At 38.5% G+C, this 23225-nt stretch overlaps 1 long non-coding RNA gene across 1 annotated transcript; it reads right to left on the bottom strand.

The window, feature by feature from the left end:
• Positions 1–11306: 11306 nt before the first annotated feature.
• On the bottom strand, positions 11307–14218 carry LOC140009622 (uncharacterized). Its single transcript, XR_011817105.1, has 2 exons — positions 13720–14218; positions 11307–13452 (listed from the first exon to the last, which is right to left on the bottom strand). It is a non-coding gene; the product is annotated as an uncharacterized lncRNA (long non-coding RNA).
• Between the last annotated feature and the right edge of the window lie 9007 nt (positions 14219–23225).

The following is a 23225-nucleotide window of genomic DNA, read 5'->3' as shown; positions in this document are numbered from 1 at the left end:
TATTGTCAAGATTGTCCTCAGATTTAGAATCACTAAACTAGTGCACGGGTATGTCACGACTCCTCCTACTTCAGTGACTTTCTTTGGAACTACTTTGAGACATTTCCAACTTGTCAAGTCATTCATGCATAACCTCAAGTTTTTGATCCATGATGCGTCCCATTTCCCCTTTCAATCCTTTTGCAAAATGCTTAAAATTGAAAGCCGGGGAGCTTTCTCCTTCATTAGACATGTTTAAAGTTTCACCTACAAGAATTAAGTTTGTATAAAACAGAAAATTTACCTTACCACTCCCTCACATGTTTTCACTCTCCTTCGTGTATCACTCAAGTGTTATAACACTCTAATAATCTCACCAATCACTTTTCAAGTCGTTGATTACCTCTCTTGAAGAAATCAAAATTGTCTCAAGGAGATTTAATCAAAATTTCACCAAGAAATCAAACAAGAATGTGGTAGGTGAAGGCTGGAAATTTAGTGCGGAATGGACTGTTATAATGACTCAAAAAGATACTAAACGTATGCTGAAATTCCCAGTTTTATTCACTAGAGAATAAACCAAGATTTGGAAAGTGTTGACTTCGACAATTACTCAAATTAGGAAATTACGGACTACTTGAGATCCAAAACTGATTTGGACTCCTTTTTGGATCATTTAACTCGACTAAGAACTGGAATAAATACTCAAAAATGAATTTACTTGCAGCTGGACAAAACAAAATTTTAAAGCTGGAACAGCAAACGTAACTTGGCAGGATTTTTTTCTTAGGAGCCTAGAATAACTTCCTACCCGATTGTTCTTTTGGCTAGAAATTTGGAAGCTCAATCCAATTGGGTTTTGGATTCACTTTAGGAAGCAAGATGCTGGTTTAAGAGGCTTTCCTAAGTGTTCAAGCGGCTAGCAAAACCCAAATTGAACAAGGATTATGTGACCAGGTTTGGGCACAACCCAAGTCAACTTTGGTTTCCTATTTCCAAATGGCTTTGTTTCCAAACTCAGGTATGATCCAATTCAAGAACTTGTTTCTTTTCTTTTTTTTTGTTTGTTTTTTGTACCACAAATCAAATCAGATTCTTAACCTTCTTTTTTTTTCAATTCAATGTTCCAATTCAAGAACAAGACAGCTGCAACTCCAATTGTTCAAGAAGATGAACTAGAGTTTCCAATAGTTCAAGATTTGGAAAGTCCGATTCAAGATTTCAAGAAACCCAAATACACACCCCAAGAACTTCAAGATTCTCAAGAAATCAATCAAGAAAGTTCAACAAATTCAAGATTTATGTCCCCATGTGAGAACCCGTAACTTTTCCATTTTCTAGGTTTTATTATCTTTAATGGCATGTTTTCTGCATTTTCTAGATTAGGAAAATTTCTAGATAATTTGTATGAGTAAATAGAGGTTTTAGGTGATTTTACTAGTATCGAATAGGTTTGGAGAAATTAAGAGCGTATTTCGGACGTGGGACCCGCTAGGGTGAAAAGTTCGGCAAAATTCGACCAACTAGGTTAAGTTTTGGACACTGGGTTTAAATTATCGGGTGCTAAGAGATAATTAGAGGTTACACAAGTGGATTGGTGAGAGAGGAAACAAAGAGATAGAGATGCATTAATTAGGGTGACAAGTGTCACCATATGATTCAATCTTGCTATAAGACCACTATTCATTCTTTTACCATTTGACCAACTAAACCAATAAAACAAAAATTACCAAAATTTACCCTTATTTCAAGCTCTTGAAGTCGTCTCTCTCCAAGGAAGAAAGAAAGAAAACCTCTCCAAATTCTTAGCTCTACTCTTGCTCAAATCCAAGAACTCAACCATTTAATCTTGCTTTTGTTCCATAGAAACTCTTCAGTGAGTGATTGTGAGGTGTTTAGTGGAGTTGTTTGGAATACTAAAGTGATTAGTTGCTCCCTCTCTTGTGTTGCTAAGGTGAGTAGTGAAGGAACCCCTCTCCTCCATCTAATGATGTTTAATTCATGATTGGTGGTGGTATAAGATGCAATTTTATGGATTATATCTTGATTTTTGGTTGAATTGGTAAAGTTTTATAATTATTGGTGATATTTCTGTTTTCATATGAATATGATTATGTGGTCATGTATGATGATTGGAAATTATAGTTAAGGAAGCTAGAAGGTGGAAAAAGTGGTTAATTGCAAGCAATTTCTGTTTTGGAAAGAAAATTGGAAAGTTAGGGTTTCTTTGATTTACATTCTGCCTGGCACTGTAGCTCATAGTTAGAGGACGAATTGGCCTTTGGTTAAAACATGAAAGTTGTAGGGAATGATATTCTAGAGATTCCTGCAAAATTTCAGGTCAATCGGAGCAATGTACCTTGTGAAAAGATGTAATTACCCTTGCTGCCCTGTTTCTACCCGAATTTGAGAATTGCTTCTGTACTGGGTTATTTTGGTTGGGAATGCTTCAGAATTAGTTGTTAAGGTCTTCTGATGAATTGTAGCCCTGTTTCTTAGGTTTTGGATGGCTTTGGAATTACTGGATTTGGACTTAGGTAGCCTGATTTATGATGTTTGAACCAGAATGTGATTTGTGAATCTGTTTTTGCGGTTCTGGTGTAGTATATTGCATTTTTGACCTGGTTACACTCGAAACTGGGCTGAGTAACCTTCTGAAACATTGTAGCCCTATCTCTTAGCTTCGAAACGGTGTATCTTTCACCATCATCCGATAATCGTAGTGCCTTTGGTTCCGAAACCGTAAAATGATGTCAAAAACTATTTTTTTTGGGTTAACACTTAACTCCATTTCCGGATTTTTCTGGTTTCCTCTAATGCTTATGTATGCTTATGGAACCCTATTTCGGTAGTATTTGGCATTGGTTTATGACTTGTAATCGAGTCTTATTGTGTTTATTGGAATATTTTAGGGCTTGACTTTCCTTTCCGGTCATTTTCCTAGCTAAATTTTGTACTTGAGTGACTTTAAACGTAGTGAACGGCTTTTGGAAATGAGATTATTTTTGTACGAGATGTTGGGACTGATTTGAGGAAATAATGAAGCCATGACGGCTGAAAAAGTAAGCAAATTTAGGGGAAATGCTGTCCAATTTTCTAGGCCGTTTGGTTCCTTTAAGTTTGAATTGCCTTTTGGTAGAAATGAAGGGCTTTTGGGTTGTTTGAACCTAGGTCTTCATGTTACCTTTTCGTTTCCAAAAATCATGTTTTGCACCCTTGCATTAGTAATTATTTGGTGAGGCATACGATTGGTAGTCGAGCCTCACATGTGCATTCTGTATACTCGATTTTTGACAGTGGAACCTTCAATTGTTTTACTTTGATTATTTTAGGGTTTCTTGGTGATTAAAGCTCTCTTGTGGGCAAAAACTTTTGAGGTATCTGTACTGATACCGGTGAGTGTACCACTCCCCTCACTTGTTATTGTTTAACTCGGTTTTTGTACATGCAATCTGTGATATGAACGACTGAACTATCTGTTTATTCTGTTTGAGACGAGGGTGTACTTTATCACACTCGTTCTCTTGTCTGTTCATAGGCCAATTTTGAGTGCGTATCTGAATCTGTATCTGTTCTGACGTCGTTTGGAAGCTTGTATCCAACGGCCTTTCTGGGACCTCTGAGCTCAACCCCTGTGGCTAGTTACTCGAGTCGGGCCGGCAAGGGCCTGGTCGATTAGATAACGAACCACGGTAGTCTGTTTTGGGATCTTTGGGTATTGAGACCCTTGATTCCGGTATACTCGAGTATTACCATTTATGATCTGATTGGATTTCGGGCCCGGTGGGGGTATGTGAGGTGGAAGGAATCGAAGAAAGTGGAGTCTACGGTATTGGTTACTTCTGTAACGTTGACGGAGTGTCAACTGTTATTTCGATCAAGTTTCGGTGAAGTAAATGGGAATTTGGCTCCTGAGAGCCACCCGTATCCTTTCTGTCTATGGTGTTTGTTCACTTCTTTATTTGATGCACATATGTGATTAATTGAATATGAAATTCCATGTTTCTTATTTGCTATTATTTTGGTACCTCATTGAGCGTAAGCTCACCCCTTCCCGTCATCTTTGTTTTCCTTACAGGGAACCACTTTTGGGGCTAAGATGTTTTGACGCACGAGTCAAGCTAGTATTATTATAGTTTTGTAAAGCTCCTCGATAGTTGGAAAACCCTAAATGTATTTTGATCTAATTATCTTCTTTTGTTCCGTAAATTACAAACGTATGTGCATAAAACTATTTACCCTGTTCATGTATACTATTTGGATTGGAAATGTTTTCCCGAGTCATATGGCCATATCTGTATTCGTAGGGCTCCTGGCTGGGTGGTGGTCTGGCAACCACTATTCATTGTGGTATTGATTTTCATTTTGCCATTTGGCGACTCTGAATCGTTTGAGCGCGCTATTACCTTCCTGAACGTTTTCAATTTCTTTTAACGACTAGACTGAGTCCTGGCGAGAGCTGGGCAGGCGGCCCACCGAACCCTTTGGTTCGCCTTAGGGGTAGGTGGGGCTGTCACAGTTGGTATCAGAGCTTAGGCTTCCGATCTCTGTAGTGTTTCCTAGGCTAAAGTTTAGGAGGCCGGACTGTGGGATTTGATTTGATTTGATAGTTAAGGACTAAGTGCTCGTTCGAGCATAAACTATGAATTGCGAGTGTTATGGGCCTTTAATCCTTTCCGTGGTATTGGAGGATCATAGATAGGTACGTTGGGTAGGAATTTCGATTTCAGATAGTTTACTCTTGGGACTGGCCAGCTCGAGATGTGAATTATCTTATTTCAGATTCTCGTGCCCGAGTACTCTAAAGTTGAGGTGGCGTTAAGTACTTGGAATTTTCATTTTGGAAACATGAACAGGCTTTGTCTGACTAGAATGAGCACAAGATGTCACTGGACATCTAGTTTGGATAGTAAGTGACGTGAGAGACCAGACGGGCTGATACTGGGACGACTTCACCTTTTCCTTTTGGTTCGTCCGTATAGTACTACCACCTGACGTTATTATATGTGTTTGTGTACATGGTTATCTGTCCAACTTGATATGTATTTGTCTACTTGCTTATCCGTCTTTTGATATGGCATGTTATGTGCGATATGTTATTTGTGTAATTGGTATGATGGATTTTGTTATTTTAGTCAATTTACTGCATTCATTCATTAAAGTACCCTTTTGGAAAGAAAAGAGAGAGGGAGGAAAAAAAAAACTATATATATATATGGAGGGAAGACGTAGTCGCGGACATGGTCATAGCTGTGGAACAAAACGAGACCGAGAGTCAAGAGAAGAAAGGGAGGAAACAACAGCTGAACAAAACATGGACCGAGAGTGCCACTTGTATTTAAGTCTTTATTATGACCCATTGTTTTGCCCGACAGGCTACCATCTGAGTTCCAGCAATTCTGTGAGATGGCACATTGGGTTGAGATGTATAAGGAAATCGCGGTTCTTCGAGACGAAATAGAAGTCCAAAAGAAACTAGTCGCATACTGGGAAGGGCGATGGAAGCACGAGTATTCAGAGAAAATTGAGCTCTTGCACAAGAACTTAGAGCTAAAAAGGAAATACGAAAGGATTTCTGAGGAGGCCTTAGCAATGGCACAAAGCACTACTTCTATGGGGGTTCCAGAGAAAACTCAAAGGACAGAAGTTGCAAGGCCACAAGTGAAGACCTTCCATGCAAAGAAAAGGAGCGCATCTCTTGAGAGTCAAAGGCCAGAACAGGGTAAGCGAGGTAGGTCATTTGCTAAGAAGGGTCGTGGAGAGGGTGGTGTGACAATCTGTGGTTATTGTAGAAAATCCAATCATATTGAAGTGAATTGTTGGAGAAAGGGGAGGAGATGTCTGCGCTATGGGAGCGCTGAGCATCGGGTTGCTAATTGCCCGGGTTTATTGCACGAAAAGAAAGGAACCCAGCAGCCAACCCAGACCGACCCTGGACCGTCAACTAGAGAAGGGACTGGAATGAAGAGGACGTAGAAGGTACAGGCTACTGGTTACCTTAGGTTTTGATAGATTCCGTTGATAAGAAAAATTTCGAGGGCGAAATTCTTTTAAGGGGGAGAGAGTGTGAGAACCCGTAACTTTTCCATTTTCTAGGTTTTATTATCTTTAATGGCATGTTTTCTGTATTTTCTTGATTAGGAAAATTTCTAGATAATTTGTATGAGTAAATAGAGGTTTTAGGTTATTTTTCTAGTATCGAATAGGTTTGGAGAAATTAAGAGCGTATTTCGGACGTGGGACTCACTAGGGTGAAAAGTTCGGCAAAATTCGGCCAACTAGGTTAAGTTTTGGACACTGGGTTTAAATTATCGGGTGCTAAGAGATAATTAGAGGTTACCCAAGTGGATTGGTGAGAGAGGAAACAAAGAGATAGAGATGCATTAATTAGGGTGACAAGTGTCACCATATGATTCAATCTTGCTATAAGACCACTATTCATTCTTTTACCATTTGACCAACTAAACCAATAAAACAAAAATTACCAAAATTTACCCTTATTTCAAGCTCTTGAAGTCGGCTCTTTCCAAGGAAGAAAGAATGAAAACCTCTCCAAATTCTTAGCTCTACTCTTGCTCAAATCCAAGAACTCAACCATTTAATCTTGCTTTTGTTCCATAGAAACTCTTCAGTGAGTGATTGTGAGGTGTTTAGTGGAGTTGTTTGGAATACTAAAGTGATTAGTTGCTCCCTCTCTTGTGTTGCTAAGGTGAATAGTGAAGGAACCCCTCTCCTCCATCTAATGATGTTTAATTCATGATTGGTGGTGGTATAAGATGCAATTTTATGGATTATATCTTGATTTTTGGTTGAATTGGTGAAGTTTTATAATTATTGGTGATATTTCTGTTTTCATATGAATATGATTATGTGGTCATGTATGATGATTGGAAATGATAGTTAAGGAAGCTAGAAGGTGGAAAAAGTGGTTAATTGCAAGCAATTTCTGTTTTGGAAAGAAAATTGGAAAGTTAGGGTTTCTTTGATTTACATTCTGCCTGGCACTGTAACTCATAGTTAGAGGACGAATTAGCCTTTGGTTAAAACATGAAAGTTGTAGGGAATGATATTCTAGAGATTCCTGCAAAATTTCAGGTCAATCGGAGCAATGTACCTTGTGAAAAGATGGAATTACCCTTGCTGCCCTGTTTCTACCCGAATTTGAGAATTGCTTCTGTACTGGGTTATTTTGGTTGGGAATGCTTCAGAATTAGTTGTTGAGGCCTTCTGATGAATTGTAACCCTGTTTCTTAGGTTTCGGATGGCTTTGGAATTACTGGATTTGGACTTAGGTAACCTGATTTATGATGTTTGCATCAGAATGCGATTTGTGAATCTGTTTTTACGGTTCTGGTGTAGTATATTGCATTTTTTACCTGGTTACACTCGAAACTGGGCTGAGTGACCTTCTGAAACATTGTAACCCTATCTCTTAGCTTCTAAATGGTGTATCTTGTACCTTCATCCGATAATCGTAGTGCCTTTGGTGCCAAAACCGCAAAATGATGTCAAAAACTAGTTTTTTTGGGTTAACACTTAACTCCATTTCCGAATTTTTCTGGTTTCCTCTAATGCTTATGTATGCTTATGGAACCCTATTTCGGTAGTATTTGGCATTGGTTTATGACTTGTAATCGAGTCTTATTGTGTTTATTGGAATATTTTAGGGCTTGACTTTCCTTTCCGGTCATTTTCCTAGCTAAATTTTGTACTTGAGTGACTTTAAACCTAGTGAACGGCTTTTGGAAATGAGATTATTTTTGTACGAGATGTTGGGACTGATTTGAGGAAATAATGAAGCCATGACGGCTGGAAAAGTAAGCAAATTTAGGGGAAATGCTGTCCAATTTTCTAGGCCGTTTGGTTCCTTTAAGTTTGAATTGCCTTTTGGTAGAAATGAAGGGCTTTTGGGTTGTTTGAGCCTAGGTCTTCATGTTACCTTTTCGTTTCCAAAAATCATGTTTTACACCCTTGCATTAGTAATTATTTGGTGAGGTATACGATTGGTAGTCGAGCCTCACATGCGCATTCTGTATACTCGATTTTTGACAGTGGAACCTTCAATTGTTTTACTTTGATTATTTTAGGGTTTCTTGGTGATTAAAGCTCTCTTGTGGGCAAAAACTTTTGAGGTATCTGTACTGACACCGGTGAGTGTACCACTCCTCTCACTTGTTGTTATTTAACTCGGTTTCTGTACATGCAATCTGTGATATGAACGACTGAACTATCTGTTTATTCTTTTTGAGACGAGGGTGTACTTTATCACACTCGTTCTCTTGTCTGTTCATATGCCAATTTTGAGCGCGTATCTGAATCTGCTATCTGTATCTATATCTGTTCTGACATCGTTTGGAAGATTGTATCCAACGGCCTTTCTGGGACCTCTGAGCTCAACCCCTGTGGCTAGTTACTCGAGTCGGGCCGGCAAGGGCCTGGTCAATTAGATAACGAACCACGGTAGTCTGTTTTGGGATCTTTGGGTATTGAGACCCTTGATTCCGGTATACTCGAGTATTACCATTTATGATCTGATTGGATTTCGGGCCCGGTGGGGGTATGTGAGGTGGAAGGAATCGAAGAAAGTGGAGTCTACGGTATTGGTTACTTCTGTAACGTTGACGGAGTGTCAACTGTTATTTCGATCAAGTTTCGGTGAAGCAAATGGGAATTTGGCTCCTGAAAGCCACCCGTATCCTTTCTGTCTATGGTGTTTGTTCACTTCTTTATTTGATGCACATATGTGATTAATTGAATATGAAGTTCCATGTTTCTTTTTTGCTATTATTTTGGTACCTCATTGAGCGTAAGCTCACCCCTTCCCGTTATCTTTGTTTTCCTTACAGGGAACCACTTTTGGGGCTAAGATGTTTTGACGCACGAGTCAAGCTAGTTTTATTATAGTTTTGTAAAGCTCCTCGATAGTTGGAAAACCCTAAATGTATTTTGATCTAATTATCTTCTTTTGTTCCGTAAATTACAAACGTATGTGTATAAAACTATTTACCCTGTTCATGTATACTATTTGGATTGGAAATGTTTTCCCGAGTCATATGGCCATATCTGTATTCGTTGGGCTCCTGGCTGGGTGGTGATGTGGCAACCACTATTCATTGTGGTGTTGATTTTCGTTTTGCCATTTGGCGACTCTGAATCGTTTGAGCGCGCTATTACCTTCCTGAACGTTTTCGATATCTTTTAACGACTCGACTGAGTCCTGGCGAGAGTTGGGCAGGCGGCCCACCGAACCCTTTGGTTCGCCTTAGGGGGAGGTGGGGCTGTCACACCCAAAATTTCAAAAAACTTCAAACACTTCCAAGATGTAAAGAGAAGACAACCACGGATTCAACACAAGACAAAATTCAGCCACGGATTGTTCTAAACAAGTAACGAATAGAATTTCTTTTCCTTTTGACTCTAGACGACACAAGATTCAAGGAACAAGATAACAAGACACAAACAAGACCAAGAAACATGACACAAACAAGGAATAACTACCAGACAACCAAGAAACAAACATAGATAGCAAGAAATAAAATAAAACCCTAGCTTTTCTACTAGATTAAACACGGGTAGATTTAGAACAAGAAAACTTACGATGATAAAGACACTAAAGAAGATATACTTGATACCGTCAACTAGTTATGATAGCAAAGCTGCTACGAACCACCAAGATGGCCTGAACTCGTATCCTACAAAACCCGAATCTAGACGAATTTATCAAGTTAAGGTACGGATAGGAGTGTGCAAAATCGAAAAATTTCGATTTATTGACTAAATTCAGATTGAATTCAGAATTTTTGAAATCGGTAATTCGGAATTTGAAACTGAAATCAGGTTTTTTTATTTTGAATTATGCGAATTTGGTTCAAATTTGGTAATGGGAATTTTCAAATCGAAAATTTCGATTTTGAAAATCAAAATTCGAAATTCTTATTTCGATTTCAAATGCATTTTTCATATATATATATATAATATTATATATATGTAATATAACATTTATATTATAATAATAATTTTTATATTTCAGAATTTGGTGATTCAGAATTCCTATTTTGAGTTTAAATTCATTATATATATATTATTTATATATATATGTAATATAACATTTATATTATAATAATAATTTTTATATTTCAGAATTTGGTGATTCAAAATTCCTATTTCAATTTTAAATTCATTATATATATAATATATATATATATGTAATATAACATTTATATAATAATAATAATAATTTTTATATTCCTGAATTCAGTGAAATCAAAATTTACCGAATTCTGAATTGAATTCGGAATGAATTCAAATTCGGAGTTGGTGAATTCGAAATCGAATTCGGTCAGAAATTCTGATACCAAAATTTCAAAAAATTCTAATTTCAAAGTTCTGAATTATCGATTTCGATTCCGATTCACACCCCTAGGTGCAGAATACCTTGACCCTTCTAAACCATGAAACTATGAACTAAGAATATTCTTAACCCACAACTTAATAATTTAGTGAACCAAAGCTATTTGTAAAAGAACGCCACAACCAAGGGTGATTACTTGGTTGATAAGTTCAATTTGAATACTCTCAAGAAACTCTCAAGTATTCAAGAAGGCTTTCTTAAACAAGAGAAAGTGAATAACTCTCAATATTTCTGAAAATTCTGAAGTAAAATTAACGTTGGAAAGGTTGGCTATTTATAGCCTTACAATTACAAAGACTCAAAAACCTAATGTGATTTGGAATCACTTATTGACTAAAAGATCAACTAAAATTTGATCACTTTAGTAAACTTAAGCTGGCCGAATATGCTACTTATTAAACAACAAGTAAATTGACTCTTAAACCCTCACTAACATGACTAACAAACGAACTAACTACTAGCTAAACAACGAACTAATAATCAACTTTGTGAAGACCTCCATTCGAAACTTGAAGTAAAGTGTAGAATGTAGTGTCGCGCCCCATTTTTCGCGATGGAAAATAAAAGGTGTTTATAAAAAGATGTGATTTATTAATAATAAATGAAAAAGGACCTAGAATGGGACTTTAAAAAATGCGACAATTTGGATCCAAAATTTAGTCTAAAAGGGTTTTGAAGAAAAATTAGGAGTCGCCACTTGGTATGGAGTTTTGGTGTACCAAGTCACCAAAAAAAATATTTTTTTTGACAAAAATAAAATAAATCAAAACCCTTTTTGACAACTCCAGGTCTTTGAAAGCAAGAGAAAATAGGTTCGGGAGTCACGGTTGAAGAAAGGGAAGGCAAAGGTTTAATTGACTCAAACCTAAGGCACCCTTTCAACCTAGTCTAAGCTAGTTGCGAGGTTTAGTCAAAATTTTCCTAATCTAACCCTTAATTTTATCATATTTGGATGTTTCCTATATGGATGCAAATCTAAATATATCGAAAGGGACAAAATGTTCATTCAAGGGGTTTAATTGAACCAATCGCATTAATTGCGAAGCCCAAAATGATTCCTTGAAAGTGTCACGAATATGCAAATGATGAAATTAAAATAAAAGAAAAGAAATTAAATTATATACATATATATAAGTGATCAAAGAAAAAGGGAATGCAACATAAAGGGTGCGGGAGACAAAAACTCGTGACATAATTTTCTTATACAGGGATTAATGGGGTATTTAAACTAAAAAGTTATAATCACCCATTTCCCATATTTGAAAAATAATTCTCCTAATATGCACAAACAAATGAGCTAACTTACTATACAATGTCCTAAATGAAATGCAATTCTAAATGACATGATTAACACATATAGAGGATAGGGGATAATATAATAGGAAATATCATGCAAATGGGAAAAGATCCTAAAAATGAAAATATGCGTGAAAATGTAATAAATATCACACAAAAATGAATCTAACGCACGAACGATCTAAGGGTCTAGCGTTGGACTAACCCATTTCTAAAAATCCTTACTAGCGTTGGACTAGCAAGTAAACGGAGGGAGAAACCACAACTAGCGTTGGACTAGTGTGGTGACGTCATGCATTTTTAATACATAATAAGACAAGTAGACATAAATTAAAACAAATAAACACATAAGAGCACGTAGCACGTAACACATAAGCATAATATCTAGATGCAAAAATCCTAAGGAAAGCAAGTAAGGCACGTAACACATAAGCCACATAAGCACACAACCTATCTATTACATCGGGGAGCGCCTAACTACAATCTAAAAGGGGAAATAAAATAAAACAAATCTAATTATCCTATCTATTACATTTTTGAGGTATTTAAATGCCTCTCAAATAATTATAAAATTAACTAAACAAGTATAAGAAAATTTAAATGAACATTCAAATCAAATAAACAAAGCATATAAAAATATATAAACATATAGGAGCACGTAAGAGCACATAAGAGCACGTAATTGACATTGAAATAATAATAATGAGGTACCTCCCTTTTGAAGTGGTGACTAAACGGAGTCAAATTGCCCTATTTATACTCAAAATGAACAAAAGAATCACGGCACCAATTTAATTGAAAAATAATAATAACAAAAATACTAAATTCACACTAATATGTCAAACGTAAAGAAATTTAAGAACATCTAAAAATTACAAGTTAAGTATATTCAAAAGTAGCATAATTAGCTATTAAAGAAAAGAAACAATCATAATAAAGAGAGTCAAAATGCATCAGGGACTGAATTGCAAAAATTAAAAAACTTCTGGGGACAGAAATTATATTTTTCCAAAGTTCAGGGGTCAAAATTAAATGAAAGATAAAATTTAGGGACCGAAGTGAAATTAACTTAAGGACCTAGATGAAACAAAATTAAAATGTTCTGGGCTGAAGTGAAACTACTCCAAAGATCAAGGGCTAAAGTGCAAATTTCGGTTTCTGATTTGGGCAAGGAAAGGCCATCGGGCCATCATTTTATTTCTTTGGGCCGAACACTGCCTAAGCCCAGCTGAAAGTCCAAGCCAAACGAGCAGGCTAGCCCATCTTTTTATCACTCAAGCCCAACAAAAACAATGCATGAGCTCTGACCTTCTAGCCCAACAGAAACCCAAAAGAAAAAATAAACTAAAGCCCATCCCCAAAACCTAACAAAATAACTCTTGGCCCATCAGAAAAAAAAACATTAGCCCAATTTCATTTCTTTTTTTCTTCTTTCTTTCTTTTCTTCCTTCCCCAATCGTTTCTTCTCTTCTTCTTCCCAGGCGAGCTGAAGCTCCTCGCAGCTGGTGGCCATGTCAGCCGCCGCCGCCGCCGCCACCGCGGACTGCCGTCGGTCGCCGGCGAACTTTTTTTCCGGTCACAAAAAATTATCAAAATATACACCCCAACTCGATTTTTCGCGTAGATTCCAATTTTGGGCTTAGTTTTAACAAAAAAGGAATCGAAAGTGTCCAAAATGACAAGAAATCAGTCCAGTTTTGATTTTTCAAAACAACATACCCTTCACCAAAAATCATAAAAATTATGCCACAACACTCTTGCATCTCCTACAATACAAATATGATTTTATTTTGACAAGAAACAACATAAAATGGACAAAATAAAGCAAAACAGCCCCTAAAATTCTTTTTGGCATTTTTTCAAACAATTAACATGCATTCACAAGAAACATTTCCTTTTCCTTTATTTGGTTCATGCTATTTCCCAAATTTCAGCAATACCACAACAACAATGCAAAGTAGCAAGCAGAAACGAAAGAAAACTAAACAATGAAGCATTGATTTAATGTGACAAAAAAAAAACTAAAAGTATACCTCAATAAATATGAAAATCTTTCGGTTGAAGTTTTGATGAAATTTCCAAGCCTTGACCGATAGCTGCCTTTTCCCTTTTTTTGTGTTTGGATTTTGTGGAAGAAAATGTGTAGAGGGAGCCCCTTTTTTTGTTCCTCTTGTCTTTTTTCTTCTGCCCAAGTCCGAGAGAGGGAGAGGGTGAGGTGAGGAGCTTTTCTTTTTTTTTCTTTTTTTTTCGGTTGAGACCAAAGAAAGAGCCAACAGCCCCCCCTTTTTTTTTTGTGTGTTTTTCTGTTCTTGTTCTGCGAGGGAGAGAGCCGAGAGTTGTCTGGGAGCTAGAGTGCTTTTTTTTTCTTCTTGTTGTGGCTTGTCCCCTGGCAGCCAAAGAGAGCCGAGAGATACTTGTAGCCAAAAATGGAGCTTGTGTGCTCAGTCTTCCAAAATGATGATTTCTCAACTAATCAAAAGACCAGTCCATGGCCATTGAGTGTGAAATGGGTTAATAGTTAATTTGGTGAAACAAAATGATTAGAATGATTTTTTTCTATTTTCTTAATTTTCCTTCTTTTGTTTTGTTTTGTTTGTTTGTTGTTTTTTTTTTTAAATTTTTCTTCTTTTTCTAAAACAAACCTGCAAAAATGAGAAAAATGCAAATTAAAATGCAAGAAAATAAATAACTCATTAAATAGAAAAATTCTGAGAAAATATTAAAAATTGACAAAAATTTGGTGTCTACATGTAGATTCCTCATGTTGAAGACCTTCAATGCTTCTTGTGTTGCAACAAACTCGATCTTGAACTGCACAAACAAGTGCTTGTAGCAACTCCTTAAGTTTCCTTGCACGAGACCGAGTAAGCAGACCACTTGGTACTTGGACAATTTGATCATGCGAAACTTGGACAACCTTGAGCCCTCCATCATACACTGAAGTGCCAAACTATTCCAGTCAATTTTACAATAGTGAAAGAGCCAGCTTCTTATATCATGATCTTGGGAAGACTTGCCCTTAATGTGTGACAGCCCCACCTCCCCCTAAAGCGAACCAGAGGGTTCGGCGGGCCGCCTGCCCAGCTCTCGCCGGGACTCAGTCGTTCACTACAGTCCTCAATTAAATTACAATATAAAAATCAAATATACATCAACTGGTCCACAAATACACATCCGTCTCCAATAATTACATGTCACAAATGCAGCGGAAACTAATCCCAAATATACATAAAATAATTCCAAATTCAAAATTGTACAAAGTTTAGGCCATCCATACACGTGCACAAGTACTACAAGTCCTTCCTTCGCCACGAGCCCTGTGGAGGGGAATAAATAGTTTTTGGGGTGAGCTAAAAGCTCAACGAGTAACCAGAAAATCATTAATCAAATCGGTTTCACAATAGTTCATTTCAATGATGTCATATAGCAATGATGTCATAAATTAAATGATAAATCCGGAAACAACTACATCATTTGTAAAACAGTAAATATGGATTATCAATAATTCAAGAAACATTTACAATGGAAAGCGATAGTAACATTCATGAAAGGATACATTCATTCTCCTGACATTTCCTCGCTCATTTGGTCATTCATTTCATTTCATTCACCCCGTCCCTGGCTTTTGGCCAGGCTCCACCAACCTGCATAGGTAATACTCGAGTATACCAAACGTTCACCCAAGTTCCTAATCGCCTGACCGAGTCCGCTTCTGGCTCAAGACGACCGGTAACAAGGGGCAATGGCCAGTTCAGCCCAAAAGGCTTACATTCATGCGCAAGTAACATTTCAATCGAAAATTTCACATTTATCGAGGTCGAGTACGATAAAGTACACACTCGCCTCGAAAACTCGTTTTGGAAATCATTATAAGCGCTTAACACGTTATCAACCAAAATACAAGTCATGAAGTCAAGAAATATAGCAAACAAGGCACACTCAAATGCCAGCACACATGATATGCAAGAAAACATTTCAAAAGTAACTTTGGAAACAGTTCAAAAGTAAATAATGTAAGAAACGGTTCATAAATAACTTTAGAAGTAGTTTGAGGTCACTCACCTCCACGGCTCAGGAACCAACCATCATATATCATTGTCTTGCTCAAATCCAAGTCTTAGATCACAAACTCAATGCAATCAAGTCCCTTCAAAGTTCGGACAGCACTTCCCCTGAATTTGCTAACTTTCCCAGCCATCATGGCTTCATTATTCTTCTCATTCAAACCCAAAGATACACACACAACAACAAGTTCATCCAATAGCCATTCAGCAAACTCCAAGTAGTACTAGTACAAGTCAAACTAGGGAAAAGTCCGGAAATGAAAGTTAAGCTCAAAACCAGAAAAACAGGTTTTGACGTCATTTTGCGGTAATGGTACCAAAGGCGCTACGATTGTCGGATGAAGGTACAAGACCCACCGTTTCGAAGCTAAGAGATTGGGGTACAATATTGTAGAAGGTCACTCAACTCAGTTTCCAGTGTAACCAGGTCAAAAATGCAAGATGCTATACCAGAATCACGAAAACAGGTTTGCAAAACGCATTCTAGCGTAAACATCATAACTCAGCCTACACAAGTCCAAATCCAGAAATTCCAAAACCAGCTGAAATCTACGAAACAGGGATACATTTCATCAGAAGACCTCAACAACCAATTCGGAAGCAATTCCAGCGAAAACAACCAATTACAGTCGCAGATTTCCAATTCTGGGTAACCCAGAACAGCAATAGTAATTTCGACTTATCTCATTCCATGCTACTCCGATTGACCTGAAATTTTGTAGGCACCTCTAAAACGTCATTACCTACAACTTTCATGTTTTAAGAAAAGGCCAATTCGGCCTCTATCTAGGACCTAAAAATTCAGACAGAATGTTCATCACAAAACCCTCACTTTTCAATTTTTGGTCCAAAACAGAAATTGGTTGCAATTAATCACTTTTTCCACCTCCTAGAGTCATTAAACATCATTTCCAATCATCATACATGACCCCATAATCATATCCATATGAAAACAGAAAAATCCCCAAAAATAATAAATCTTCATCATTTTCAACCAAAATCAGGAAATCAACCATAAAATCACTTATTCAACCACCACCAATCACTAATTGAACATTATCAAGATCAAAGGAAAGGTTCCTTAGTCACTTACCTTACAAACCCAAGAAAAGACCCAACTTAGCACCTTTGCTTCTCAAACCACTTCACTACACACCTTAATACTACCAAGAGAAAGGTTTTTATGGAGCAAATCCAAGTTTAATCGGTTAAATTGTTTGATTGGAGCAAGAAATGAAGAAGTAAGATGAAAGCTTTCCTTTCTTTTCTCCTTGTGAAGCTCAGCCAAGATGATGAAGAATGAAGGTAATTTTGGATCAATTTGGTACATATTTGGTAAAGGTAGTAAGATGGTCAAATGTCAAAGTCCAACCTTCAATAACAAGGTGACACTTGTCACTCTTTAAGCTTGAGATTATCTTCTTGTCTCTCCAAGACAAATATCTTAACACCTTGTAAAATAATATCACTTAATACAAAATTCCAACAAGTTGTCAAAAATATAATGCATTTACCGCACTTGCGGGTCCCACGTCCAAAATACGCTTTTAATTTCTCAAAAACTAACCGATACTAGAAAAATCATTTTAAAACTATTTTTGCTCATAAACTTTATCTGGGGAATTTTTCTAATCAAGAAAATGTAGAAAAGGCGGGGCGTTAAAAAATAAACCCTAGAAAATTAAAAAAATTTCCGGGTTCTCAAACTCATTTTTTTCGGGGCGTCACAATCTCCTCTCCTTAAAAGAATGTCGTCCTCGACATTCCCTCTTGTACCAATCAAGTCAAGACATCTCGCACAAATCTCTCAAGAGTCAAATCAAACCCACAGTCCGGCATCCTAAACTTCAAGCCTAGGATACACTACAGAGATCTGAAGCCTAAGCTCTGATACCAACTGTGACAGCCCCACTGTCAGGAATACGAGCATACGTCGTCGTTTTAGTAATTCTAGCTAAATAATGCAGTTGTTAGGGAACGGTGTCGTTTTACTTACAAAAGTTATTTGGTCGGTTGTATCATGTTATAAATAACAGGCTCTGTGATTGGCCAGGGTAGCAAAGTAATAACCAATTCTGTTACATTCATTCTCTTTCTCTCATTTCCTGATTCTCTCTCTTTCTCTCTCTTTCCCTTCCTTCCAATTCCCAAATCTGATAATCCAAGACCCTGACAAAGTGGTATCAGAGCTACCGATCCTTGGTAGCTCCAATGGCGGAAGGAACTCGCCTAAGATCCTTGGAGGAACAGGTGAAGAAGCAAGAAGCAAGACTACAGGAGGCTATGGAGGCATTTCACTCTTCACAGCAGCAATTTCATGCTGATTTTGGCGGTGAGATCAGAGCAGAAATGGAGATTTCCAACAGGAAGTTGGAGAAACTGGAGGTGATGATGGGCGGATTGGAGCTGAAATTCAACTCCTTCCTACAGATGATGATGAACAGAGAAAGGAGTGCTGCGGAGGAAGCTAGAGAAGCACCACTACTACCTACTCCACCGCCTCAACATAGGATCAACAAGAGTGGCGAAAGCAATGGAGACTTCACCAGAAGAGATGAAGGTAGGATCTATGCTCCTTTTCCTCCTAGACTAGAGTTACCTCTTTTCCATGGAGAAAATCCACAAGAGTGGTTAAGGAAATGTAATAAGTATTTTTTGAACTATCACATTCCTGAAAATCAGAAGGTAGATGTAATTGAGATGTTTTTAGAAGGAAAGGCAGATAGATGCTTTCAAGGCCTTAAGATGGAGAAGACAGGCCTCAGTTGGACAGAATTTGAGGAATTCTTGTGCAAGAGGTTTGGTAACAAAATTTGTAAAGACATAGTGGAAGAATTTAATAAGATCCAGCAGATTGGGAGTGTTGAGGACTATCAGGAAAAATTTGAGGAGCTCAAGCCATTAATGCTGATGAAAAATCCCCAGTTAGATGAAGGATACTTCGTGTCCAGTTTTATTAGCGGACTTAGGGAAGAAATTAAACCAATTCTCAGAATGTTTAAGCCTACAGAATTGTCTGCTGCTTATGAAATGGCACAGCTACAGGAGTACTCCTTGCAGTTGCAGAACAAACAAGGAAGGGAAGTGCAGAAAAATCTAGTGGAGAATAAGTTCGGCATGCATAAGAGTCAACCCCCAAACACCAATTCAGGCAATCTATATAGGATCCCCCCTGTTAACCAGCACAAGTTCGCTAATACAAGAAAGACAACTTCAGATAACAATTACAATAGAAGGATTTCACCACAGGAAATTCAGTACAGAAGGAACAATGGTCTGTGCTTTAAGTGTGGAGAGAAGTACGGAGCAGGGCATCAGTGCAAAACAGGTCACCTAAATTTCTTCCTTGGGGATGAAGAAGAGGACGCTGATTTTGAGGATGCAGTGGGAGAGCAGGATGAGCACACTGGAAATCCAAGAACTGTTATGGAAATGTCCTTGCACACACTGTCAGAATCTCTCAAAAGAAACACTATCACCATCACTGGGCATCTAGATGGGGAGGAGGTGCTAATCCTAGTGGATACAGGGAGCTCTGACAGCTACATTGACAGTGAATTGGTCATTGCACTGGATATTCCTTATCGAATGGTCTCACCCTTCTCTGTTATTGTGGGGAATGGGGCATGTGTAACCAGCAAGGCCATCTGTCCAAGGGTCAGATGGGAAGTTAATCAACACCAATTTGGCTTTGATCTGAAAGTGATGCAACTGAGTGGCTGGCATATTGTGCTAGGTGTAGACTGGATGACTCATTTTAGCCCCATCACGTTTGATTTCCGCAATCTTAGGATCTCTATGGAGTATCAAGGAGAAACAGTTCATCTACAAGGGAGTTCAGAGGATTGTGAGTTGGATCTAATTAGGGGCAAGGACCTTAGGCATTTTATAGAGTATAAGAAGAGATGCTTTGCTATCCGGACCATAGAAACAGAAATGCCACCAGCAAGAGCATCAGAAGGGTCGAGTGAAGAGCAGCAACCTCAGGAAATCAAAGAATTGCTGGGAGAATTCTCAGATGTCTTTCAGCTGCCTGTGTCATTGCCACCTATCAGGGCGTGTGACCATGCAATTCCCTTGAAGTCAGAAGCTCAACCATTCAAGCTTAAGCCTTATAGGTACCCTCATTCTCAGAAGGAGGAAATTGAGAAGCAGGTTACAGAGATGTTACAACATGGAATTGCAAGGCACAACAACAGTCCATTTGCATCACCAGTTTTATTGGTCAAGAAGAAGGAAGGTTCCTGGCGATTGTGTGTAGACTACAGGAAGCTGAATGCACTCACTATCAAAGATTGCTATCCCATTCAAAATGTGGACGAATTGCTGAATGAGTTGGCTGGATCCAAGTATAAATCTAAGCTAGACCTGACTGCAGGTTACCATCAGATCAGAGTCAAACCTCAGGATGTGCACAAGACAGCATTCCAAACTCATTGTGGCCATTATGAGTTTCTAGTCATGCCTTTTGGGTTGACTAATGCTCCTGCAACTTTTCAGTCCCTAATGAACCAAATTTTTCAACCTTATTTGAGAAAATTTGTTTTAGTCTTCTTTGATGACATCTTGATCTATAGTAAGACATGGGAACTACACTTGCAGCACCTGAAACTTGTGTTGAATGTGCTCAGGGAGAATCAGTTGTTTGCTAAAGCCTCTAAGTGTTCTTTTGCACAGTCTAGAGTGGATTATTTGGGACACACCATCTCAGAGGGAGGAGTTAGCATGGATTCTTCCAAAGTAAACAGTATTGTAACCTGGCCTTCACCCAAGTCAGTAAAGGAACTACGAGGATTTCTTGGACTCACAGGGTACTACAGAAGATTCATTAAAGGATATGGGATCCTGTGTAGGCCTCTGACGGAATTACTGAGGAAGGATGCATTTGTTTGGACTGACACAACTCAGAAGGCTTTTGACTTGCTCAAAAGAGTAATGACCACGGCCCCAGTACTCAGGTTGCCTGACTTTAAGCAGCCATTTGTGATAGAAACTGATGCTAGTGGAGGGGGAATTGGGGCTGTGCTCATGCAGGAGGGTCATCCTATTGCATTTCTCAGCAAATCATTGAGTCCAAAGAATTTGGGGTTGTCTGCTTATGAAAAGGAATTGCTGGCATTGGTGATGGCTGTGACAAAATGGAGACACTATCTAGTAGGCTACCACTTCATCATCAGGACAGACCATCAATCTCTAAAATATTTGCTGGATCAGAAGTTGACAACAGCAATACAGCACAAATGGTTAACCAAGCTTTTGGGACTGGATTATGAGATTCAGTACAAACGGGGCAGTGAGAATTTGGTGGCGGATGCACTTTCAAGGAGAGCTGCAATGGAAAGTGGGGAGGAGCACAGGACAGGCACTTGCCTGGCTTTAACTACTGTTAAACCAGTGTGGATGACAGAACTAGTCAAAAGCTATGAGCAAGACTCTCACTGTCAAGAATTAATTGCCAAGTTGGTATTGGACCCTGAACTCCCAGATCAGTATCAACTAAGTGATGGTATTATCAGGTATAAAGGGAAGCTCTATGTGGGGTCAAGTAATGGAGTCAGGGAGCAAATTATGGAAGCCTTGCACTCTTCTTCTATTGGAGGTCATTCAGGACAGAAGGTGAGTTGGCACCGAATCAGCAGTATATTTTATTGGCCTGAATTGAAACAGGATGTTAAGAGGTTTGTGCAGGCATGTGATAACTGTCAGAGGAATAAGGCTGAGCACATTCAGTATCCAGGACTTCTACAGCCTCTTCCTATACCTAATCAGGCGTGGACACACATCTCTATGGATTTCATAGAGAAACTACCACATTCACAAAATTTTGATACCATTTTGGTGGTGGTGGATCGACTCACTAAATACAGTCACTTCTTGTTGCTTGTTCATCCCTTTACAGCTAAGCAGGTAGCACAGGTTTTCATTGATCAGGTGTATAAGCTCCACGGATTGCCTGAGACTATAGTTACTGATAGAGACAAAATCTTTACTAGCCATTTCTGGAGGGAACTGTTTCGCTTGGTGGGGGTGAACTTATGTTACAGTTCTGCATACCATCCAGAGACAGATGGTCAAACTGAAAGGGTTAACCAGTGTGTAGAGGCATATTTGAGGTGTATGACTGGGGAATTTCCAAGTCAGTGGAGTAAGTGGCTTCCTCTAGCTGAATGGTGGTACAATTCTGCTTATCATTCAAGCCTGAATGTGACTCCCTTTGAAGCCCTCTACGGCTACAAAGCATTACCCTTACCAATGGGCCCCTACTGTGACTCTATTGTTCCTGCAGCAGCTCAAGCACTCCCGGACAGATTAGGATTTCGGCCAGTATCAAGGAGCATCTGCTTAAGGCTCAGCAACGAACAAAATATTTTGCAGACAGGCATAGAACTGAGAGGAGTTTTGAAGTTGGGGATTTGGTGTTCCTCAAGCTGCAACCTTATAGGCAGCAGACCATGGCCATTCGGAAGAACCTTAAGCTGTCAGCAAAATTCTATGGACCCTTTGAAGTGGAAGCAAAAATAGGGGAGGTTGCTTATAAACTCAAATTACCTCCTACAGCTAGGATACATCCAGTGTTTCACGTCTCTTTACTTAAAAAGAGAATTGGTCCCCCACAGCAAGTCTCCCCTACCTTGCCAGAATTTGATTTGCAGGATCAATGCCCCTTGATGCCAGAAATGATTCTGAGAAGACGAGCTATTCTAAGGAAGGGAACGCCTGTGGTGCAATACCTGATCAAATGGCAACAATTGGAGTATGATAAAGCATCCTGGGAGGATAAGGATTTCGTGGAACAGCAATTCCCTGAGTTCAAGACTTGCGGACAAGTCTAAAACTAAAGGAGGAGGCAATGTCAGGAATACGAGCATACGTCGTCGTTTTAGTAATTCTAGCTAAATAATGCAGTTGTTAGGGAACGGTGTCGTTTTACTTACAAAAGTTAGTTGGTCGGTTGTATCATGTTATAAATAACAGGCTCTGTGATTGGCCAGGGTAGCAAAGTAATAACCAATTCTGTTACATTCATTCTCTTTCTCTCATTTCCTGATTCTCTCTCTTTCTCTCTCTTTCCCTTCCCTCCAATTCCCAAATCTGATAATCCAAGACCCTGACACCCACCTCCCCCTAAGGCGAACCAGAGGGTTCGGCGGGCCGCCTGCCCAGCTCTCGCCGGGACTCAGTCGTTCACTACAGTCCTCAATTAAATTACAATATAAAAATCAAATATACATCAATTGGTCCACAAATACACATTCGTCTCCAATAATTACATGTCACAAATGCAGCGGAAACTAATCCCAAATATACATAAAATAATTCCAAATCCAAAATTGTACAAAGTTTAGGCCATCCATACACGTGCACAAGTACTACAAGTCCTTCCTTCGCCACGAGCCCTGTGGAGGGGAATAAATAGTTTTTGGGGTGAGCTAAAAGCTCAGCGAGTAACCAGAAAATCATTAATCAAATCGGTT

The sequence above is a fragment of the Coffea arabica genome, chromosome 6e (assembly GCF_036785885.1).
Source record: "Coffea arabica cultivar ET-39 chromosome 6e, Coffea Arabica ET-39 HiFi, whole genome shotgun sequence".
Classification (NCBI taxonomy): Eukaryota; Viridiplantae; Streptophyta; class Magnoliopsida; order Gentianales; family Rubiaceae; genus Coffea; species Coffea arabica.
This window is presented reverse-complemented; position numbering and strand designations above follow the sequence as displayed.